This window comes from Dipteris shenzhenensis, chromosome 33 (genome assembly GCF_047967505.1).
Source record: "Dipteris shenzhenensis isolate YYH24624 ecotype China chromosome 33, Dip_SZ_1.0, whole genome shotgun sequence".
Taxonomy (NCBI): Eukaryota; Viridiplantae; Streptophyta; class Polypodiopsida; order Gleicheniales; family Dipteridaceae; genus Dipteris; species Dipteris shenzhenensis.
The window spans coordinates 16,312,267-16,322,446 of NC_141628.1; positions in this window are offsets into that span (position 1 = coordinate 16,312,267).

Sequence of the window (10,180 nt, forward strand, 5' to 3'; positions counted from 1 at the left end):
TTGTGAGAAGTTTGCTCGATATCAACTATCCCCAGTCCTCCCTCCCCTTTGGATTCACTTTAGACAGTCTGGTTGGACCTCCCCACAGAAAGGATCTACACATCTTAATAAAACTCTCAAGCCCAGCCCTTGAAGGCATCTAGCAAGATAAGTAGAAGATGGCTACAGGGTAGAGGCAATGGTTAAGAACTAACCTTCTTATGGCTAAGCTGCCTTGGTAGCCTCTCCATCTATCAAGCTTCTTGTTGAATTTGCAAAGGAACCAATCCCATCTCTGTTTCGTTGAGATTTGAAATCCCATAGGGATCCCAAGCAAGCAAAAAAGAGAGCCATGGGGAATCCTCAAACATCCAAGGTTCCTTAAAACCTCATGTTCATTTCCACTTAAAATTGTGGACCCAGTTTTTTAGTGATTGATGAGGGATCTCAATGCTTCACAAAAAACCTCAATGCACTTCAACACATTTTGGATGTCCTGTCTTGTGTTCTTAGATCATAATTGCCTCTTGCATTCCCCAACCCCTCAATAATTTTTTGGCCAATTTATTGAGTGGAATCCATTTTGAGAGCTTCCACTCTTTCATTACAATCAAAAGAAAGGATCTACAACACAACTAGTTCATAGAGTCAACAAGATCAAAAGAAAGTTTATTATTCCATTCCATGCACTCACAAATGACAACCAAGAAGGATCCTCCTCATCCCTACTAGGCTTGTTGGAGGATCCGAGTTACATTAGACTGGGACTTGACTCTCACGACTAGCTAAAGCACACTATACTCTCCTATCACTTGAGGGCAAACGAGCCATGATATAGAGCGGTTGTAGATGAACATAGGTCACCATAATACACTATTGTGATGGTGAAGATCCTACCAAAGTTCCAACAATCCTCCATCGGAGTTGCACCGGCATCTATGGGTAGACGAGGGCTCACCGACCTATTCCAAAGGCTCCATGTAGCCCACCAAATTCCATGCAACCCGCCATGCATTTCAAGACATGGCAAACTTTAGTCACCTCGCCCTAGGACTCTGTCCTTAAGTTTCCTATTCCAACACCCCCCTCAACCTGAGGATGGGGTCTTCAAAAGACCTGCAGCAACAATGGACCTGATGCTATCAAACCTACAAGACTCACACTAGCAAGAGCTTGCAAGAACAAAAGCCAACTCGGTGTCCCAATGTCAAGTATCAACCATCGTTCCCGAAGTGGAACATTACAATGATACATTGACCAAATTTTTATGTTGATCACAGATGAACAGTCAACCTAAGAACTGTAGAGACCCGACTACTAACAAATGACTAAGTGCATGCAAGTTTATTCTACGTGGTCTTTCGATCACTTAAAAGGCCCATACATCATCAGTTTTGCTCGGACTAGAGATACAAAGTCCTGCAAATTCTTCAGCAGCTACCATCATAGAGTCCTTACTCTTTTTGGCCTTCATGTTTTTGTTTTCCATATCATCCCTCGTTTTGAAGAAAAATTGTTCTTTATGTCCCTGCTTTCCACAGTATCCACAATGATTTTCCTTGCTCTTATCCTTCCAACTGCTGCATGTATATGCACTGTCTTTAGCAATTTGAGTCTGACAATGCTCCTCATCCAAAAGTGTTGCAATCATTTCATCTAGTGTTCCATCAGCACTTACACGCAAATATTTTTCTAATTCGTCATATGCTGGAGGAAGACTTGACAGCAAGACTACCTTACAGTTGTCATCTTCAACTTGCACTCTTAGATCAAATAACTAATGTAATTTTGAACGCATGCGATTCAAATGTTCCCCAAGAGTGGCACCTTCCTTCACGGGCAAATTTTAAAAAATTTTGTTTGCCTTACTGCTAATTCTATACCCTAGACCCTAAAATATATACCCTAAACCATAGATCCTAGACATTAGAAATCAAACCCTAACCTTAAACCCAAAATCATAACCCTAGGTCCTAGACCCTAAACCCTAGAATGTGGATCATAACCCCTAGACCCTAGACCTTGAACCCCAATTTCACATCTAGATACATACATGTATCTTATTGTAGGGAGTATGGATCAAAGCACAACATTTCTTCAATTTTTTACCACTCCTTCTAAGCTAAATGGAAGGAGCTTTTTGAAGATACATTTATGTGGAGTGTTTAGTGCATGGCCTTAAGATTTTTGGAGATGTTTGGATTAATTCCTTGCATCCTCATGGTATCAATCAAGTTATAACATCCAATATGCAAGCGATTCATGGTGTACATGCATCTAGGGTTTAGGAAATAACGTTATGGATTTTAGGGTCTAGGGGTCTATGGATTATCGTTCAGGGTTCTAGGCCAAGCTCTAGGGATTAGGGTTTAAGGAAGGTTGAATCAAAGGAGGAAAGAGGGAGGGGTCAACACATTACCTTTGGCAAAACTTAATCCTACTAGGGAATAGTATCTTTAACACTCATTGCCCACTTCATAGTCTTTACACACTCTATATGGCCAATTTATTGGAAAGAACTAGAAAGGAGCACTTTGGTTTAAAGTGGAGGAGAAAATGGTCTCTAATTAATAAATTGACTTTGATAAATCTTAATCCCATTAAGAACGAATAGCTTGCACACTCATTGCCCAATATAGTCGTCACCCACTCAATGCAACCAATTTATTAAAAAACATCAAAGACCATGTTTGATTAAAAGATAAGGGAAAATAAACTTTAGTACATGAATTATCTTTCGTAAATGTTACATACATCAAGATTATGCCTTGCTCACTCATTGCCCTGCTCCATGCAACCAATTTACTGAAAAATAGCTCCTCGAGAGAGAAAAGCACTAGAAAGGAGCATGGTTAACTGACTCATAGGGAAATAGACTCTAGTAGACAAATTGTCTCAAGTCCATAAAAGTTGGCCTTGATTATCCCATCTAGTAATCAGGGCCAAAAAATAAGATCCACCCAAATTTCATTTTCCTTCTAAAAACCCCCTCACCTAATACAAAAGTTTAAGATATGGGAGGCTGTTAGTCAATGATTTTCTCTAAACTACTATGATATTCATCGAATTAGAGATCAATGTATGTCAGAAAGCAAGGACAAAGAGAGAAATAAACAGAGAAAAGCATTCTAGAATTCAACAAGAGAAGTGCCTACTCATTGCAAAATGAAAATGCCACATGAAGTACTAATACTTTGAACACTCTCTAGATTCACAAATTTATGATATTCCAGAAGTTGATAGGGAGATATTACATAGTCATGTAATGCACATTGCATATAGGGTTTTTTAATATAGGCCTCCTATCATATATGTACACAAAATATGTATCAAATATATATGAGGCTAGAAATGTATATACATTATATCAATTATCTAAGAGGACATTTTAAACACCAATGGGGTTCTTAAACTAGTGTTAAAATGTATAGAAGCGACTTTTGTATAGAGAGTTAAAAACACATGATAGGGGAATTCCCGCAAAGTACGAGAAGTGTCATACATTTGTACATTTGTCTACAACTCCTCAATTCTTTTATCAACCACGTCCATGTTTTCGACCTAGTTCTTTCCTATTTCCTAGATCAAAACATGAATTGAGCTTAGATTCATCATCTACAATTCAACTTGCATAATCCAATACATAGATCCAATAATGTCAGCATAAGAGACACTAAAGTCAATATATGTTCTAGTTCACAACCATGAGTCAAATAGGTTAATCTTTCTAGATTTATTTTGCAGGGTATTATCTTAAATATTTTTGAAATGTCTATGCCATCCATTCTTTAATTATTTTCATGCCAAACCATATATTCAACCAAATATTACCATCAATATGTGTACCAAAGATATAAAATAATGGAAAAGGTTGCACCATCTTTCTTGCAACTTTGTTGTCTATGTCTCCACTTCTTGCCATTAAAGGATTCCACACCTTGAGCAAGTATACATATCTTTGAAATCTACTTTAAATAAGATGTAGTGTGTATGAATACTTTTGTATTCCTTCTCTGTCAAAAAAAAGAATACTTTTGTATTCCTTCCCCCAAGGGACTCCATGGCTCTAAAAGTTATTTAGCGCCGGTCTTGTGACCTGTGGCATTTTTCTAATGCCTATGATAGGAGCAGCAAAAGGTAGTCGTATACTTCTTGACTGACTTATTGAGCAATAGAAAGAATAACATTGTGAAGAGTTCAAAGGCCTTAAACTTGCCTCTATCTTTAATTTTGATAAAGTATTTCCAAGTGGTAGTGTTATTTTGTATACCATATCATATGATCATGACATATAAGTGATATTGCTAAACACAAGCAAACATTACTACATGCATACAATAGCATTTTCGCTCTCAAAAAGTGCAAACATTGAAGTGTTGACCCTAAACCCTAGAGCCTAAATGCTAAAACCTTATATCTTAGACCCTAAACCCTAGATCCTAGAATTCGGATCCTAAACCCCAAGACCTAGACCCTAAATGCTAAATGCTAGACCCTAGACCCTAAATCATAAACCTTTATCAACTAGAACTATTTGTGCCTTTGTTTCAACTAACCACGGTCTTTTTTGCTACTTTTCACCTCGCTAAACCATTTTCTAATAATTGGCCACATGGAGGAGGTAAATAACATGGAGGGAAAAATGATTGTGCAAAGCATTAGTCCTTAATGGGAGTAAGATATTCTTTTTTGCTGCTTTTCACCTCGCTAAACCATTTTCTAATAATTGGCCACATGGAGTAGGTAAAGAACATGGAGGGAAAAATGAGTGTGCAAGGCATTACTCCTTAATGGGAGTAAGATATTCCAATGATAATTCATAGATGAAAATCTATTTGGCATTCGTTTTGAACCAACTATGTTCTTTTCTAGTGCTTCTCGCACCCAATGAGGCCTTTTTCACTAAATTGGTTGCACGGAGTGGGTGCAAACTATAGAGTGGGACAATGAGTATGGAAGGATTTAGTCCTTGATCGAATTAAGTTTTCCCAAGGACAATTTGTCAACTGGAATCTTTTTTTCTTGTGATTATACGAACCATTGTTTTCTAGCAATTTACCCCTAACGAGTCATCTTTTGATAAATTGGATGCATAGAGTAGGCAAAGACGATGGAGGGGGACAGAGTGTGCATGGCATTGATCCTTTATGGGACTAGGCTCTTAGAAAGAAATTCAACAACTGGAATCTATTTTCCCTCCAATTCAACTAACCATGGTCAGCTTTTGCTTTTCATCCATTTTTAAATAAAATTAGCTACGTGAAGGGGGTAAAGATGATGGAGTGGCGAAAAGCACGTTGAAGAATAGGATTTGGAATCCATATGACCCTTTGGTTCAATCAACGCTGGTATATTGGTTACATGGAGTGGGTGAAGCCATGGAGTGTGGCAAAATGACTGTGTAGTTTTTAAAGCATCCCCACTTTTTATTGAAAATATCTTCCAATTCTACATCCTTTCTAGCTTTGAGTATCCTCACCTTTTGTAAAAGTTTGAAAAAATCTCTTCCAATTATACATCCTTTCTAGCTTTGAGCTTCTTACTTGCCCTCAACTACCTAATTGCCTCCCACATCTTCCAAACATAGTTCCTCTCTAGCTTTCAACATGTCTACTTTCATTCTGCTACCTATTTGCCTCCCACGTCTCCTTATTAAATCATCCATCGTCTCTTGGTCCCTTCATTTTAGAGCTCTTTAAATTGTGCTAGTGTATTTAAATCCTCGTGTCCATGTCAACGCAAAAAATCCCCTTCTTGACCTCATTAAAGATTTGAGAAAACATTCTTATTCTCTCTCTAGTAGCTATCTATGTCCATGATCATTGCAAGGTTGTTATTATGGGTCAATATTGTTATTTGGAGTGGGTCGGTAGATGATACATCCATGAGCTTTGTCTTGCCCTTTCAAATAATCTTATTTGGAGCGACTCAAGCTAGATAGCATTGGAATATTTGTAAGCTTCATCTTAACCTTTCAACTATTGCTTCTTTCTTAAGCTTGTCACTGCCTTATTTCTTCAAAGATTAAATACATTGGTGGTGAGAAAAGTCTACAGTGGTAAGATATTCTCTTTGGGAGTCTAATAGGTAAAAATTTATCTTTCATTAAAGTGTCATTTGGTTTCTTATGGGGGATGGTGGCTTCTTCTTCTTCTTCTAAATTGATAAGTTGCTATCGTTACATTTATATAAGGGATTATCACAAGTTAGTAGCATTCCTAAGAGTTAGATTTGTTTCTCTTAGTTGTTGTACCTCTAGATTCATATCTTTGATGTGTTGGCATCGATAAAAGTTCTCCCTTTTGTAGTTTAGTTTTTGATGGGTTCTTGTCACTAATAGTAGTTCTTGTCCTTGAGAACTCTTTGAGTTTGACAAATTTTTCATAGGTGCTTCTTTCTTTATATAGTGTTAATAATTTATTTGGTTATGCATCATTTGAGTTTGTTGGATCCCTTAATTGGTTTGTAGGTTAGAGTTTATTACATGTCAATCTTGAGTGGCTTCTTTTCTTTTGATTAATTTCATGGTCTTTTAGGTTTTGCTCGATTGGACTGCCTCATGGTATTTTCTCTTATGGCCTCTACAACACCGTATGAAAGTTGATTTCCTTTGTTGTTGCATTAATCATGATCTATTTAGAAGGATTTGTAATGGAAAGGGTCCTTAGATCTACAATTGCTCTTTGGTCATTGCATTAATCATGATTTATTTAGGAGGCTTTTTAATTGAGCGGGTCCTTAGATCTCCAATTGTTCTTTGGTCATAACAGTTATGATTTCTAGTGGTTTCAAGTTCAAAATTGTTCTTAGAGCTTCCATTGTGGTCTTTTGCTCAGCCATTTTTGGGTTTGTTTAGCACAGTGCTTGCTTTGCAAAAAATTCTAGCCAATCCTAGGAGTGTAGAATCATTTGCAAGAAAGATGTCCTTCCAACCAATCCCAATAATGGAAAAGAGGGTAGGATCACTTGGATACCTTGCAATATTACGTATTTCTTGCTTGTTCTTTTATTTTTGCTCCACTCTTGCATGCAATATCTTGGGTATATGCATTGAACCATTTGTGGATGAGCATGTGAATATTCTTTGCATGTTGTTCTTTGTTCTTACAAGGGCTTCATTGCCACTTTCATTAGTTGATACAAAGTACTTAAAGTTCACCACTAAATTTGTCGAAAGTGGATTGTATGGCAATCCCCTTTTGAATTATGTGCAAGAGCATTTGTATAGCAAATTGATAGGGTTGTTCTTGACTTCATCCAGTCATTTCTAACTCAATAGCTTCCACATCAATTTTCATTTGCATGAAAGCAATATGCTTTTTCATTTATGATCATCTCTACTTTTTTCGCTCATATAGTTTGATAGTATATTGTGATGAAATGTGTTCATGAAAATAGGGCTTGTGATCTTTTAATCCTTGGATGTCATAACATGCTCTTATATACCCTCATTCATTCATTCATACTCGGATGGTGGAAAGTGTCTCATCTCATGCGGCACCAACTTTTAGAAGTAGAATAGTGAATTTGTTAGAGCATGAAGTCAAGGAGTTCTAGTAAAGTCTTATGTGTGAGTGCCATGTGTCCTATTGGGAGATATCCCATATACACTTTGGTATTCTAGTGTGTGGCTATTCTATATATGATTGTACTTGTGTGTCACATCAACACACATCAAGGAATCTTCATCAAGCTTATCAATGTGAGTCTTTTCATTTTGGTACTTCCATTTCATTTCTCTTTCCTTTCATTATATTTCCATTTGATTATTATCTTCTCTCTCCCTAGCCTACCCTCTCCCTCTCCCTCTCCCTCTCCACCATGTTCCTTCATGTGGTATCAGAGCCATCCTTCCTCCTCCCTTTCTTTCTTCCTCCATTCTTCCTTCTCCTAGTCATTTCCCTCTTGCTCTTCCAAAGGATTCAGGTGAGGGAGGCCAAGGAAGAGGAGCTACTCTCCCTCTTTCCTCTTAGAAGGCATCCCTTCTTCCTTCACCCTTAGCCTCTCCATGAGCTACTGATCTATATCAATATATGAGCTAATTCATGGAGTTGATTCGTGGAGCTGCTGCGTAATTTACGAATTTCTGCTACAACCAACCACCTCGAGATTTGCTATGCCATCAGCCTCGAGATTGCCGCTTGTTTCTCATGCTATTGCCCTCGGGCTTACCGCCACCTCTTGCTGCTACTGTTCATGTTGCCATCTACCCCGACATCAACATGAGTTGCTATCTACACTGTTCTAGCTTGTTCTTGGCCGTTTTCTACCCCAATTACAAGCTAAGTTGTTGCTACATCTCATACTACTCTAGGCTTTGCTCCGAGCTTGCTCAAGCTCACTCTTCAGCTCATATTGCTGCAACATTTGGAGTAGACATGGAGTATTCAAAAATGGGAATTATCATTGAAAAGTTTTCTAGTAAGAACTTTCCAACTTGGCAAACCAAGTTGAGGCTTCTGCTTATGAATGAAGGTGTGTAGAAGGTGGTTAGTGGCAAAGACAAGAAACTTGAATCTGATGAAAATAAAATTCTAGCTTGGAAAAATCTCAATGACAAAGCTCTTTCTATCATTGGTTTGGGTTTGTCTGACCAAGTTATTCATTACCTGTATTTTGATGACACTGCACATGAATTGTGGGACAAGCTAGAGCGCTTATTTGATAACAAAATTATCAATTCCAAAGTATTTCTCAGATAATAATTCTTTAAGCTCCATATGAAGCAGGAATATTATCTTAATGCTCACTTGAATCATATGGAATCCCTCATTACCCAACTTGCTACTTTGAAGGCCCCTATTGGAAAAGATGATTGCGGCTCCATGTCACCCTGTTTTGGAGCCAGGAGGGGTATGTATTGTGGGAGCCATATATTGGCTTTGATAGGGTCTCTTTATTAGGCCTAGCCAAGTTCCAGGATGGTGGTTTATTCTTAAGACATGAGCCTCTGAGCCATGTTGAGTCACAAAGCCATGAGAGTGCTTGGATCAACCTCTGAACATGCTCAAACTTTAGCCTTTGAGTTACATGGGATGCATAATTAGTAGTCCGTCATTGTCATGTTCTTGGTTCCATTCCAGTAGTCCCTCATCTTTCCTCCATGGGGGGGTGTTAGAACATGAAGTCAAGTTGAGTGTGTCTTAGTGTGTTCTACTAGGAGTTTTAATAAAGTCTTATGTGTGAGTGCCACGTGTCATATTGGGAGATATCCCATATACACTTTGGTATTCTAGTGTGTTTCTATCATATATATGATTGTACTAGCATGTCACATCAACACACATCAAGGAGTCTTCATCAAGCTTATCAAAAGTGTACACATTATTTTCCATGGAGGCTTATTGGCATGTCGTTTGGTTGTGATCTACCTACTCCGAGTCTTTGGAGAATAATCTTTAGGAAGCTTTGGCAAGATCCACTGCCCGCACTATCGGAGTTTTTTCCCTTGCCAGACGAAAGCAATTAAAGGAGGTTCTTACATGGAGTCCTATTGACTTGCGCTTGACAATTGGATTTTTTGTCAAATGGGTATATCAACTATATCACAAGAGAGGCTTAGACTCACAAGAGTGAGCCCTAGGGCACTTCAAGGAGCCAAGCACACATTGAGGATGAGGCATCTTCCTCAACTCAACTAAATTCTTTTGTCAGGGACACCCCTTAGCAAGATGCTCATAAAAAGGGTTGCAATGATGAAGGGGGATGTGACGAGAGCCCTAAAGGCAAGAGGGACTTGGTTCACACTCCTAGTTGCCACAATGAGGATGATGGTAGGTCAGAGGGAGAGGGAGAGGGAGAGGGAGAGGCCTTCATTGGCGGTAGTGGCTCCTTCCATTTTCCCACCCCAACCCAAGTCCCCCACTGACAAAGGCTTATACTAGGGTTACTTATGGCCACAGACAAGGGATGCAACATGCAGCCCCTATGCCCCGCAGATCTATTAGACTCGGTCCCCACCCATGCAAATTCTCTTGGAATGTTCGAGGACAAAGCGGTGCTCCTTTTGCTAGGGGGAGCATCATTAGACAGAATCTTCATAGAGTTTTACTGGGAGAGACATTGACTTCTTATTCCTACAAGAGCACCATCTTTCAAAGTCCCATACAATCAAATATGAAAGTATTCCTTCTAGGCTCCCATTGTAGGAGAGGGAGCACAAAAGGAAGAGTTTGCATTTGTATTGTAGAGCCTTGGACCC